This window comes from Oncorhynchus tshawytscha, unplaced genomic scaffold (genome assembly GCF_018296145.1).
Source record: "Oncorhynchus tshawytscha isolate Ot180627B unplaced genomic scaffold, Otsh_v2.0 Un_contig_3045_pilon_pilon, whole genome shotgun sequence".
Taxonomy (NCBI): Eukaryota; Metazoa; Chordata; class Actinopteri; order Salmoniformes; family Salmonidae; genus Oncorhynchus; species Oncorhynchus tshawytscha.
In genome coordinates, this window is record NW_024608338.1 from 37,288 (window position 1) to 52,500 (window position 15,213).

The window sequence follows — 15,213 nt, forward strand, 5'->3', positions numbered from 1 at the left end:
TCTCCATGTGATTCCTGATTGTCCCCATTCTCCTGTCAGCACTGTCTATATCTGCTATCTGCCAGGGACATGTTAACTAGTTCTATGTTAACCAGTTCAATGTTAACTAGTGTGTGTGTGTGTGTGTGTGTGTGTGTGTGTGTGTGTGTGTGTGTGTGTGTGTGTGTGTGTGTGTGTGTGTCAAATCAAATTTTATTTGTCACATACACATGGTTAGCAGATGTTAATGCGAGTGTAGCGAAATGCTTGTGCTTCTAGTTCCGACAACGCAGTAATAACCAACAAGTAATCTAACTAACAATTCCAAAACTACTACCTTATAGACACAAGTGTAAGGGGATAAAGAATATGTACATAAAGATATATGAATGAGTGATGGTACAGAGCGGCATAGGCCGTGTGTGTGTGTGTGCGTGCGTGTGTGTGTGTGTGTGAGTGTGTGTGTGCATTCGGTCTTTGAAAACATGCATCATTGCTTCGTGTTTCAAATTGATTAAAAAAATCAAATCACCGTCCGCAGTCTGAGTGCCATCGATCTGCTTTCTCTGCTTGTGTTCTCATAGACGGAGCCTGTTTGCCCTCCTTCCTATAGATGATCAGGTGACCCACTGGGTCAGGGAAGCTGGTGTATGTCTGTGTGAATGGTTGGGTGATGGTTTACATATTCATTACATTTTAATTGATATCTTGTTATTCTTATGACGTTGAGTTTCTGTCTGAGTCAGAGCGTTGGAACTAATTAAAACAACATGATTCCATTGGACTTTTCTGCTCTTTCCAGCCTGGCTTTGATCCGGGGGATCACTGCCAGTTCTGTGGTTTGTTTTGTGGGTTATGAAAGCAGGGTCCAGGAAACATCATGTCCCTGACAAGGCCAGACTCTAGAAGCAACTCTAACAGTCCTAGCAGTGAGGTCAGGAAGACTCTCAAGCTCTCTGTGATGGGTGTTCCTCATCTGGCTGTCCTGAGGTCACACGCACGCACACACACACACACACACACACACACGCAAGCACGCACGCACACACACACACACACACACACACACACACACACACACACACCACGCTGTAATAATCAACTCATCAGGGTTCCTAGTGTTTGTGTGAGCTCATAGTAGTTCCAGGATCTACCCCTGCTGCTGGTCCCTCCCTCTCTCTCTCCCCACCCAGCACTCACTCCTCTCTCCTCCCTCCCAGCCCTCTCCTCCCTCTCAGCTCTGTCCTCCCTCTCAGCCCTCTCTCCTCTCTCTCCCCTCCCATCCCTCTCTCCTCCCTCCCAGCCCTCTCCTCCCTCCCAGCCCTCTCCTCCCTCTCAGCCCTCTCTCCTCTCTCTCCCCTCCCAGCCCTCTCTCTGCCCCTCTCCTCTCTCTCCCCTCCCTGCCTGCTCTCCTCTCTCCCCTCCCAGCCCTCTCTCTAAATGTGTCCCTCACGCTGAGCTGTCCTCTTTGAGATTCCCTTCTTTTAACTCTTGCTCTTTTTGTGTCTTATTTCTAGTGGTTTGTTTGCCAGTCACTACACAGAAACACACTACCTGGAAGACGGCAGCGCGGTCACCGGCTCTCACAACCTCACGGTACGGTATTAAGTCTAATGGAGTCTCACAACCTCACAGTACGGTATTAAGTCTAATGGAGTCTCACAACCTCACGGTACGGTATTAAGTCTAATGGAGTCTCACAACCTCTCGGTATGATATTAGGTCTAATGGAGTCTCACAACCTCACAGTACAGTATTAAGTCTAATGGAGTCTCACAAGATCACAGTACGGTATTAAGTCTAATGGAGTCTCACAACATCACAGTACGGTATTAAGTCTAATGGAGTCTCACAATTTGGAGGTAAGTCAAATCAAATCAAATCTATTTATAAAGCCCTTCTTACATCAGCTGATATAGCACGCGCTCCAGCAGGTGTATCTCACTGATCATCCCTAAAGCCAACACCTCATTTGGCCGCCTTTCGTTCCAGTGCTCTGCTGCCTGTGACTGGAACGAATTGCAAAAATCACTGAAGTTGGAGACTTTTATCTCCCTCACCAACTTCAAACATCAGCTATCTGAGCAGCTAACCGATCGCTGCAGCTGTACATAGTCTATTGGTAAATAGCCCACCCATTTTCACCTACCTCATCCCCATACTGTTTTTATTTATTTACTTTTCTACTCTTTTGCACACCAATATCTCTACCTGTACATGACCATCTGATCATTTATCACTCCAGTGTTAATCTGCAAAATTGTAATTATTCGCCTACCTCCTCATGCCTTTTGCACACATTGTATATAGACTCCCCCCTTTGTTTTCTACTGTGTTATTGACTTGTTAATTGTTTACTCCATGTGTAACTCTGTGTTGTCTGCTCACACTGCTATGCTTTATCTTGGCCAGGTCGCAGTTGCAAATGAGAACTTGTTCTCAACTGGCCTACCTGGTTAAATAAAGGTGAAATAAAAAAAATAAAAAATCAAAGTGCTGTACAGAAACCCAGCCTAAAACCCCAAACAGCAAGCAATGCAGGTGTAGAAGCACGGTGGCTAGGAAAAACTCCCTAGAAAGACCAGAACCTAGGAAGAAACCTAGAGAGGAACCAGGCTATGAGGGTTAAGTCATCTCTATGTCCTAGATTGATAGAACCACTTGGCAACTAACAGACAAACGGGAAAACGACAAAACATACTTCATACCTATTACCATACAATAACAAGGCATACTTCATACCTATTACCATACAATAACAAGGCATACTTCATGCAAGAACAAGGCATACTTCATTCCTATTACCATACAATAACAAGACATACTTCATTCATGCCTATTACCATACAATAACAAGACATACTTCATGCCTATTACCCTACAATAACAAGGCATACTTCATGCCTATTACCATGCTGTTGTTCTTCCCTCTCTCTATGGAGATCAGAGACCCCTTGTTGAACCCCTGAACCTATCAGGAATAGGGTTAGAGGAAAACGGACTGAAGGAAATGTTGACGCTCCTGTAATATCAGTTCAGTCTAGTACCCACAGTTCAGTCTGTCTGCTGAAGCTGCTGTGGTGGGACAGTGGAGAGGAGAGGTGTATTGTGGGTAGTGGCTAGCTGCTGAAGCTGCTGTGGTGGGACAGTGGAGAGGAGAGGTGTATTGTGGGTAGTGGCTAGTACCCACAGTTCAGTCTGTCTGCTGAAGCTGCTCTGGTGGGGTGGGACAGTGGAGAGGAGAGGTGTATTGTGGGTAGTGGCTAGCTGCTGAAGCTGCTGTGGTGGGACAGTGGAGAGGAGAGGTGTATTGTGGGTAGTGGCTAGTACCCACAGTTCAGTCTGTCTGCTGAAGCTGCTCTGGTGGGGTGGGACAGTGGAGAGGAGAGGTGTATTGTGGGTAGTTGCAGTTCAGTCTGTCAAAGAAGATGTGGTCTGCTTGCTTGGTCTTTCTGTGTCCAGTCCATTGTTCCTTTATACGTTTCCCAAAGTGAAGAAGTTACTGTAAATATACAAGATGAATCACTGTGAAAGTAGGAATTGATACATGGCAAATGGTTAAACCTTACGGAACATTCATGAAAATATGAACATCTTGCTTCTATCATGCAGTACATGTTCAACCCACACATTGACCTGGACAATTTGTTCCACACAGAGCATCATGTTTCAGTTGATCCTGCTGTGGACTGGGTCAGACTATCCTTGACTCTGGCTGGGTTTAAACCCACTCAGCACAGACATTCCACAACACAGGCACAATAAGGGAGCTGTGATGAACCAGACTGGACCGGGTCTAGTACACACACAGGGCTGGTACGCTTGGGGTTCCTGTGAACTCAGCTTGATTTGACCAACAATCCCCCTACTATTAGCAGGGGACATAATGAAAGCTCCTCCCCTCAGCAGGGGACATCACGAAAGCTCCTCCCCTCAGCAGGGGACATAACGAAAGTCCCTTACCTCAGCAGGGGACATAATGAAAGCTCCTCCCCACAGCAGGGGACATAACGAAAGCTCCTCCCCTCAGCAGGGGACATAATGAAAGCTCCTCCCCCCCTCAGCAGGGGACATAACGAAAGCTCCTCCCCCCCTAGTGACCGGATCCCCTATTGACTGGATCCCCTAGTGACTGGATCCCCTGGTGACTGGATCCCCTGGTGACTGGATCCTCTGGTGACTGGGTCCCATGGTGACTGGGGCCCCTGGTGACCGGATCCCCTGGTGACCGGATCCCCTTTTGACCGGGTCCCCTAGTGACCGGATCCTCTAGTGACTGGATCCCTTATTGACTGGATCCCCTAGTGACTGGATCCCCTAGTGACTGGATCGCATAGTGACTGGATCCCCTATTGACTGGATCCCCTTGTGACTTGGTCCCCTAGTGACCGGATTCCCTAGTGACCGGATCCCCTAGTGACCAGATCCCCTAGTGACCGGATCCCCTATTGACAGGATCCCCTATTGACAGGATCCCCTATTGACAGGATCCTCTAGTTACCGGATCCCCTTGTGACCGGATCCCCCAGTGACCGGTTCCCCTAGTGACCGGATCCCCTAGTGACCGGATCCCCTAGTGACTGGATCCCCTAGTGACAGGATCCCCTAGTGACCGGATCCCCTAGTGACTGGATCCCCTAGTGACCGGGTCCCCTAGTGACTCAAACCCCTAGTGACTGGATCCCCTAGTGACAGGATCCCCTAGTGACCAGATCCCCTAGTGACTGGATCCCCTAGTGACCGGGTCCCCTAGTGACTCAAACCCCTAGTGACTGGATCCCCTAGTGACCAGATCCCCTAGTGACTGGATCCCCTAGTGACAGGATCCCCTAGTGACCAGATCCCCTAGTGACTGGATCCCCTAGTGACCGGGTCCCCTAGTGACTCAAACCCCTAGTGACCGGATCCCCTCGTGACTGGGTCCCCTAGTGACTGGATCCCCTACTGACTGGATCCCCTACTGACTGGATCTCCTAGTGACCGGATCCCCTAGTGACCGGATCCCCTAGTGACTGGATCCCCTAGTGACCGGATCCCCTAGTGACTGGGTCCCCTAGTGACTGGGTCCCTTCATGGGAGTGTCAGACTGGAGGGTTCCACAGTCCCCTAGTGACTGGGTCCCTTCATGGGAGTGTGGGACTCAGACTGGATGGTTCTACAGTCCCCTAGTGACTGGGTCCCTTGATGGGAGTGTCAGACTGGAGGGTTCTACAGTCCCCTAGTGACTGGGTCCCTTCATGGGAGTGTCAGACTGGAGGGTTTTACAGTCCCCTAGTGACTGGGTCCCCTAGTGACTGGGTCCCTTCATGGGAGTGTCAGACTGGAGGGTTTTACAGTCCCCTAGTGACTGGGTCCCTTCATGGGAGTGTCAGACTGGAGGGTTCTACAGTCCCCTAGTGACTGGGTCCCTTCATGGGAGTGTGGGACTCAGACTGGATGGTTCTACAGTCCCCTAGTGACTGGGTCCCTTCATGGGAGTGTCAGACTGGAGGGTTTTACAGTCCCCTAGTGACTGGGTCCCTTCATGGGAGTGTCAGACTGGAGGGTTTTACAGTCCCCTAGTGACTGGGTCCCTTCATGGGAGTGTCAGACTGGAGGGTTCTACAGTCCCCTAGTGACTGGGTCCCTTCATGGGAGTGTGGGACTCAGACTGGATGGTTCTACAGTCCCCTAGTGACTGGGTCCCTTCATGGGAGTGTCAGACTGGAGGGTTCTACAGTCCCCTAGTGACTGGGTCCCTTCATGGGAGTGTCAGACTGGAGGGTTTTACAGTCCCCTAGTGACTGGGTCCCCTAGTGACTGGGTCCCTTCATGGGAGTGTCAGACTGGAGGGTTTTACAGTCCCCTAGTGACTGGGTCCCTTCATGGGAGTGTCAGACTGGAGGGTTCTACAGTCCCCTAGTGACTGGGTCCCTTCATGGGAGTGTGGGACTCAGACTGGATGGTTCTACAGTCCCCTAGTGACTGGGTCCCTTGATGGGAGTGTCAGACTGGAGGGTTCTACAGTCCCCTAGTGACTGGGTCCCTTCATGGGAGTGTCAGACTGGAGGGTTTTACAGTCCCCTAGTGACTGGGTCCCTTCATGGGAGTGTCAGACTGGAGGGTTCTACAGTCCCCTAGTGACTGGGTCCCTTCATGGGAGTGTGGGATTCAGACTGGATTGGCCCAGTCTTCCAGTCTTCCATCAGTCTAAGACGGACTGATCCATTGGTAATTTATTGGCCTGTCTGGAGGGAGTTAGGGGGGGAGGAATCTGAGCCCCTTCATTCCCTCATTTCATGTATCAGTATTTTATGCCAGCTAAGCGTCTGTCAGAGGCAAGGTATTAGACGGAGGGAGGGAGTGATGAGTGAGGGAGGGAGGGATGAGGGAGGGAGGGGGAGGGAGGGAGCGAGGGAGGGGAGGGAGGGAGGGAGGGAGGGAGGGAGGGAGGGAGGGAGGGAGGGAGGGAGGGAGGGAGGGAGGGAGGGAGGGAGGGAGGGAGGGAGGGATGAGTGATAGCCTCTTCACTTCTCCGTCCTTCCCCTTTCATTTGTCTGTTTTATAGCTCTCTGTAATGGAAGACTTTCCAGGCATTGTTCCTCACTCAGAGGACGTACCAGACACAGGAAGGGAGAGCCTCGTCCTTCATGACAGATTGTTAAAATACAAGAGTTCAAAACATATTGTATCCATACAAAAAGTGTAAGAATAAACACATGGTAATTATGAACAAAATACAGGTTTGATAGATTGTACATTCACAGAGGTGTACAACATTCACAGAGGTGTTCAACAGGGCAGTCCAATCTCCCCAGTTTGATACATTCACAGAGGTATACAACATTCACAGAGGTGTACAACATTCACAGAGGTGTACAACATTCACAGAGGTGTACAACATTCACAGAGGTGTTCAACAGGGAAGTCCAATCTCCCCAGTTTGATACATTCACAGAGGTGTACAACATTCACAGAGGTGTACAACAGGGCAGTCCAATCTCCCCAGTTTGATACATTCACAGAGGTATACAACATTCACAGAGGTGTACAACATTCACAGAGGTGTACAACATTCACAGAGGTGTACAACAGGGAAGTCCAATCTCCCCAGTTTGATACATTCACAGAGGTATACAACATTCACAGAGGTGTACAACATTCACAGAGGTGTACAACATTCACAGAGGTGTACAACAGGGCAGTCCAATCTCCCCAGTTTGATACATTCACAGAGGTATACAACATTCACAGAGGTGTACAACAGGGCAGTCCAATCTCCCCAGTTTGATACATTCACAGAGGTATACAACATTCACAGAGGTGTACAACAGGGAAGTCCAATCTCCCCAGTTTGATACCTTCACAGAGGTGTACAACATTCACAGAGGTGTACAACAGGGCAGTCCAATCTCCCCAGTTTGATACATTCACAGAGGTGTACAACAGGGCAGTCCAATCTCCCCAGTTTGATACCTTCACAGAGGTGTACAACAGGGAAGTCCAATCTCCCCAGTTTGATACCTTCACAGAGGTGTACAACATTCACAGAAGTGTTCAACAGGGAAGTCCAATCTCCCCAGTTTGATAGATTGTACATTCACAGAGGTGTACAACATTCACAGAGGTGTACAACATTCACAGAGGTGTACAACAGGGAAGTCAATCTCCCCAGTTTGATACATTCACAGAGGTGTACAACACAGTCCAATCTCCCCAGTTTGATACATTACAGAGATTACAACATTCACAGAGGTGTACAACAGGGAAGTCCAATCTCCCCAGTTTGATACATTCACAGAGGTGTACAACAGGCCATTCCAATCTCTCCTTTCCATTTTGGGATCTTAATTTGAGCCAGTTTGCTACATCGGGAAAATAATCTTACAGCAACAGGAAGTGTGAATTATTACGTGGATTATAATTCATGGACATTATTGTCAGGGGTTGATACAGTTTATGGGCAAAAATCAAGTCTGACAGGTGTCAAATTACAAACTTTAAACCATTTAAATACACTGTCAAAATTACATCTTTTTTCCTAAAAATCCTTCAAAGAAGAGTCAGGTGTCAAATTACATCTGTATAGTTTCCATTTAAAGCAGGTCAGGTGTCAAATTACATCTGTAGTTTCCATTTAAAGCAGGTCAGGTGTCAAATTACATCTGTATAGTTTCCATTTAAATCAGGTCAGGTGTCAAATTACATCTGTAGTTTCCATTTAAAGCAGGTCAGGTGTCAAATTACATCTGTATAGTTTCCATTTAAAGCAGGTCAGGTGTCAAATTACATCTGTAGTTTCCATTTAAAGCAGGTCAGGTGTCAAATTACATCTGTAGTTTCCATTTAAAGCAGGTCAGGTGTCAAATTACATCTGTATAGTTTCCATTTAAAGCAGGTCAGGTGTCAAATTACATCTGTAGTTTCATTTAAAGCAGGTCAGGTGTCAAATTACATCTGTAGTTTCAATTTAAAGCAGGTCAGGTGTCAAATTATCATCCATCTCTGACCCCTGAGTGGTAAAGACCAGACCGGGAAGCAGAACGCCTAGAAACAGTCTATCCAGTCTAATCCATCACAGCTCTGACATCATCAATGGAACATGAGGTCATGGTATTAATGCAGGGTTCTGTTCTGTACTAGATCTGACCCTGCTTCCCTCTGCTACACGCTGTAGCTTTATCGAATGTAATGGCTCTTCTTCTTTTATATACACCTGGAGAGGGTGTGTTTATGTCCCAAACGGAACCCTATTCTGTATTTAGTGCACTACTTTTGACCAGGGTTCATAAGAGACTGGTCAAAATTAGTGCACTACTTTGACCAGGGTTCATAAGGGACTGGTCAAAATTAGTGCACTACTTTTGACCAGGGTTCATAAGGGACTGGTCAAAATTAGTGCACTACTTTTGACCAGGGTTCATAAGGGACTGGTCAAAATTAGTGCACTACTTTTGACCAGGGTTCATAAGGGACTGGTCAAAATTAGTGCACTAAATAGGGAATAGGGTACCGTTTCGGGGGCCAAGATGTGTCCGGCAGGACTCTGTATGGACTAGCGTGTAGTTGAGGACTGGGCCAACACTTAGACGTCGATATACACGTCAGAATACTTCAGGCTGAAGTACGGATGACAGGAAAGGGCAATTGTGTGCAGGGAAATAATTGTAGATGTTCATGGAAGACAGAAAGCAGAGTAGAAGTTTTGGAGAGAGGACTAAGGTCTGGTCTTCTGGAAAACATCCTAGAAAGCAGAGTAGAAGTTTTGGAGAGAGGACTAAGTTAAGAGTTCTGGTCTTCTGGAACATCCTAGAAAGCAGAGTAGAAGTTTTGGAGAGAGGACTAAGGTCTGGTCTACTGGAACATCCTAGAAAGCAGAGTAGAAGCTTTGGAGAGAGGACTAAGGTCTGGTCTTCTGGAACATCCTAGAAAGCAGAGTAGAAGTTTTGGAGAGAGGACTAAGGTCTGGTCTACTGGAACATCCTAGAAAGCAGAGTAGAAGCTTTGGAGAGAGGACTAAGGTCTGGTCTTCTGGAACATTCTAGAAGGCAGAGTAGAAGCTTTGGAGAGAGGACTAAGGTCTGGTCTACTGGAACTTCATAGTTCCACGGTAAAGGACCAATAGTTACACGGCGGGTCTGAGAAAACTGATCAGACGCTGAACAACCAAAATCAACCAATCGCTGCCTGCACCAGCACGCCCGACTAGCATCACCCCTCTGGATGGTTCCGACCTAGAATATGTGGACATCTATAAGTACCTAGGTGTCTGGCTAGACTGTAAACTCTCCTTCCAGACTCATATCAAACATCTCCAATCCAAAATCAAATCTAGAGTCGGCTTTCTATTTCGCAACAAAGCCTCCTTCACTCACGCCGCCAAACTTACCCTAGTAAAACTGACTATCCTACCGATCCTCGACTTCGGCGGTGTCATCTTCAAAATAGCTTCCAATACTCTACTCTGCAAACTGGATGCAGTTTATCATAGTGCCATCCGTTTTGTTACTAAAGCACTTTATACCACCCACCACTGCGACCTGTATGCTCTAGTCGGCTGGCCCTCGCTACATATTCGTCGCCAGAACTACTAGTTCCAGGTCATCTACAAGTCCATGCTAGGTAAAGCTCCGTCTTATCTCAGTTCACTGGTCACAATAGCAACACCCAACCGTAGCACGCGCTCCAGCAGGTGTATCTCACTGATCATCCCTAAAGCCAACACCTCATTTGGCCACCTTTCGTTCCAGTTCTCTGCTGCCTGTGACTGGAACGAATTGCAAAAATCGTTGAAGTTGGAGACTTTTATCTCCCTCGCCAACTTTAAACATCTGCTTTCTGAGCAGCTAACCGATCGCTGCAGCTGTACATAGTCCATCGGTAAATAGCCCACCCAATTTACCTACCTCATCCCCATACTGTTTTTATTTATTTACTTTTCTGCTCTTTTGCACACCAGTATCTCTACCTGCACATGACCATCTGATCATTTATCACTCCAGTGTTAATCTGCTAAATTGTAACTATTCGTCTACCTCCTCATGCCTTTTGCACACAATGTATATAGACTCCCCCCTTTGTTTTCTACTGTGTTATTGACTTGTTAATTGTTTACTCCATGTGTAACTCTGTGTTGTCTGTTCACACTGCTATGCTTTATCTGGGACAGGTTGCAGTTGTAAATGAGAACTTGTTCTCAACTAGCCTACCTGGTTAAATAAAGGTGTTCTCAACTAGCCTACCCGGTTAAATAAAGGTGTTCTCAACTAGCCTACCTGGTTAAATAAAGGTGTTCTCAACTGGCCTACCTGGTTAAATAAAGGTGTTCCCAACTGGCCTACCTGGTTAAATAAAGGTGTTCTCAACTAGCCTACCTGGTTAAATAAAGGTGTTCTCAACTAGCCTACCTGGTTAAATAAAGGTGTTCTCAACTAGCCTACCTGGTTAAATAAAGGTGTTCTCAACTAGCCTACCTGGTTAAATAAAGGTGTTCTCAACTAGCCTACCTGGTTAAATAAAGGTGTTCTCAACTAGCCTACCTGGTTAATTAAATAAAGGTGTTCTCAACTAGCCTACCTGGTTAAATAAAGGTGTTCTCAACTAGCCGACCTGGTTAAATAAAGGTGTTCTCAACTAGCCTACCTGGTTAAATAAAAAATAAATTAAAAAAACAGTATGTTAAACTCTCTGTCCTACCTTCCTGCCCCTCCTACCTACCCTGACAGTCTGGCCTTGTCCTAACAGTATGTTAAACTCTCTGTCCTACCTTCCTGCCCCTCCTACCTACCCTGACAGTCTGGCCTGGTCCTAACAGTATGTTAAACTCTCTGTCCTACCTTCCTGCCCCTCCTACCTACCCTGACAGTCTGGCCTGGTCCTAACAGTATGTTAAACTCTCTGTCCTACCTTCCTGCCCCTCCTACCTACCCTGACAGTCTGGCCTCGTCCTAACAGTATGTTAAACTCTCTGTCCTACCTTCCTGCCCCTCCTACTTACCCTGACAGTCTGGCCTTGTCCTAACAGTATGTTAAACTCTCTTCTCAGACGAACTGCTATTACCACGGAATGGTGCAGGGACACATCTATTCTGACGTCAGCCTCAGTACCTGCTCAGGTCTCAGGTGAGTGTGTGTGTGTGTGTGTATTCTTCTGTTTCTCTCTGAAACTAAAGATTAACAGTTACCATATAAACACACCTTACACGAAACCCAAACCGGCGGCGTGCGCCATCGTGCGCCATCGTGCGCCATCGTGCGCCATCGTGCGCCATCGTGCGCCATCGTGCGCCATCGTGCGCCATCGTGCGCCATCGTGCGCCATCGTGCGCCATCGTGCGCCATCGTGCGCCATCGTGCGCCATCGTGCGCCATCGTGCGCCATCATGCATAAATATATTTTGTCCCCCGAGACATTTAACGTTATGGCAATTTAGCTAGCTTGCACTTGCTAGCTAATTTGTCTTATTTAGCTAGCTTGCACTTGCTCGCTAATTTGTCTTATTTAGCTACCTTGCTGTTGCTAGCTAATTTGTCCTGGGATACAACGTTAAACATTGACTTGTTATTTTACTTGAAATGCACAAGGTCCTCTACTCCGCCAATTAATCAACACATAAAACGGTCAACCGAATCATTTCTAGTCATCTCTCCTTCTAGGCTTTTTCATCTTTGAACTTATATGGTGATTGGCATCTACACTTTCTTAGTATTACCACGAAATTCGGCAAAACAGTTCGTCTTTCAGTCACCCACGTGGTTATAACCAATGAGGAGATGGCACGTGGGTACCTGCTTCTATAAACCAATGAGAAGATGGGAGAGGCAGGACTTGCAGCGTGATCCGCGTCAGAAATAGAAAGGACTTCTATTTTAGCCCTTGGCATCGCAGACGCTCGTTGACGCGCGCGAGCAGTGTGGCAGTGTGGCTGCAATAATTGAAAAACAGATTTCTAAATGTATTTTGTAACACTGGCGCACGCGACAGAAGCGCTGTAGTCGGGGTATCAGTGATGAATGGAAATGGAAATGTATCCCTGTGTTAATTGATCCAAGACAACGATCTACAGTCAGAGTAATACAAGTCTTTAACGGTGTAGTCAGGGTATCAGTGATGAATGGAAATGGAAATGTATCCCTGTGTTAATTGATCCAAGACAACGATCTACAGTCAGAGTAATACAAGTCTTTAACGGTGTAGTCAGGGTATCAGTGATGAATGGAAATGGAAATGTATCCCTGTGTTAATTGATCCAAGACAACGATCTACAGTCAGAGTAATACAAGTCTTTAACGGTGTAGTCAGGGTATCAGTGATGAATGGAAATGGAAATATATCCCTGTTTTAATTGATCCAAGACAACGATCTACAGTCAGAGTAATACAAGTCTTTAACGGTGTAGTCAGGGTATCAGTGATGAATGGAAATGGAAATATATCCCTGTGTTAATTGATCCAAGACAACGATCTACAGTCAGAGTAATAGAAGTCTTTAACACAGTAAAGTCATGCAAAGCTGGAAAAAAAAGAACCGTTCAGCGTTTCACACATATCAAGTAGGAGTAACGAGTCTGCTCATTTTTCTGGACATCATCAGGAATGTCGTTCCCAAAACGTGCCAACAGTTTTCCTCCTCTAAGGAGTGATAGGGGTAATTGTTAAGCCCTTGGTGCATTCCCAATTGGTACCCTATTCCCTATGTAGTGCACTACTTTTAACCAGAGCCCCATAGAGTTCTTGTTAAGAGTAGTGCACTATATAGGGAATAGGGTGCCGTTTGTGATGCAAGGCCCTGTTTTACAGGCCGCTCATTTTTCTGCCCCTCTACAACCTGTTTCTGCCCCTCTACAACCTGTTTCTGCCCCTCTACAACCTGTTTCTGCATAGACAGATGCAGAGGGCTTAGTTTGACGAGTGCTATGCTGCCTGGCGCGACGGCCAAGACAAATTGTTTCTGGGTTTTTAGTTGGCAGCTATAGTCTGGCTTTGGGAGTGTTTTTTAATGTTAAGTTTATGTGGTTATGAATGTTGTCAAGAGGTTGATAAAAACTCAGAGTTTTGGCCCAGTTTCAGTGGACGAAGACGTCACTTTAAATCACCAGGGCTGTTTTTATTAGTGTGAGAAAAGTTGACGGTGAGAAATAAGAGACTTTCATCACGGACAGACGGAGAATGAGAAACCACCGGGGAGGATATTACTATATTTCTTATTAAGCCAAATGTCTGCCTCTTGATTTGTTCCCACAGTGAGACTTTATCGACGAGGTAAAAGTAATGTTTACCCACAAAGCACCTCAATTGGGGCGGCAGCGTAGCCTAGTGGTTAGTGCGTTGGACTATCAACCTGAAGGGTTGTTAGATCAAATCCCTGAGCTGACAAGGTACAACTCTGTCATTCTGTCCCTGAACAAGGCAGTTAACCCACTGTCATAGAAAATAAGAATTTGTTCTTAACTGACTTGCCAAGTCAAATAAAGGTTAAAATAAAAATAAGAGATCCATTGTCCAACATTCTGTAGAAAAAAACATCATGACAGACATTTAAGAAATGTTCTTCTACTTCATTGATTGATGATCGATTGATCGATTCATCAATATCACTCTTGTATTCCCAGTGGCTTCATCTCACTAGAAAACAGATCCTACGTTTTGGAGCCGTCAACGGATCCCCCCCAGTGGATCCCACAGGATCTACCGGTCAGAACAGCTCCACTTCACACCTGGCTCGTGTGGCCATGGCTTCAACATATCGCTGGTTCATGGAGACACCCAGAACAGCCACAACCAATCAGACAGCCCCTTCGGAGCCTTCAGCACCAGGGTAAGCAGCATACATGGAATACCATGGCTGTGTTTACACAGGCAGCCCCAATTCTGATCTTTTGCCACTAATTGGTCTTTGATCAATCAGATCAGAATCTTTTGCCAATATATAGGCAAAATATCAGAATTGGGCTTCTTGTGTCAACACAGCCGTAGTCTCTTAAGCTAAATGTTCCATTTCAACATTTTGCACAATTTTTTTTATGTTTAGCTCATGAGACTTGGGGTCAAAGACAGTGTATCTGTATATATATCTGGAATGGGTTAGAGATCTTCTAGAATCCTCTAGAAAAACATTAATGTTGTCTTTACATCCATCTACAGATAGAGACAAGGAGGTATTCAGATCAAACCTCAGTCAGTAGAGACTTGGAGATCTTCAGATCAAACCTCAGTCAGTAGAAACTAGGAGGTCTTCAGATCAAACCTCAGTCAGTAGAGACTAGGAGGTCTTCAGATCAAACCTCAGTCAGTAGAGACTAGGAGATCTTCAGATCAAACCTCAGTCAGTAGAGACTAGGAGGTCTTCAGATCAAACCTCAGTCAGTAGAGACTAGGAGGTCTTCAGATCAAACCTCAGTCAGTAGAGACTAGGAGGTCTTCAGATCAAACCTCAGACAGTAGAGACTAGGAGGTCTTCAGATCAAACCTCAGTCAGTAGAGACCAGGATGTCTTCAGATCAAACCTCAGTCAGTAGAGACTAGGAGGTCTTCAGATCAAACCTCAGTCAGTAGAGACTAGGAGGTCTTCAGATCAAACCTCAGTCAGTAGAAACTAGGAGGTCTTCAGATTGAACACCACTATGTGTTACCGTGGTGACGCCATTTGCCAGTTCCATTCATGTTGTTTAACTTGTTAACGTTTAACATGCCCCCAACTCAATTAACGTGTAACACGGACGCTGTCATGTCTACTGCATCCGTCTGAATATCTAT

At 46.3% G+C, this 15,213-nt stretch overlaps 1 long non-coding RNA gene across 1 annotated transcript; it reads left to right on the forward strand.

Moving 5' to 3' along the window:
• The first annotated feature begins 1,444 nt into the window (after positions 1-1,444).
• On the forward strand, positions 1,445-14,127 carry LOC121843463. Its single transcript, XR_006081575.1, has 3 exons — positions 1,445-1,575; positions 11,504-11,580; positions 14,070-14,127. It is a non-coding gene; the product is annotated as an uncharacterized LOC121843463 (long non-coding RNA).
• Positions 14,128-15,213: the final 1,086 nt, after the last annotated feature.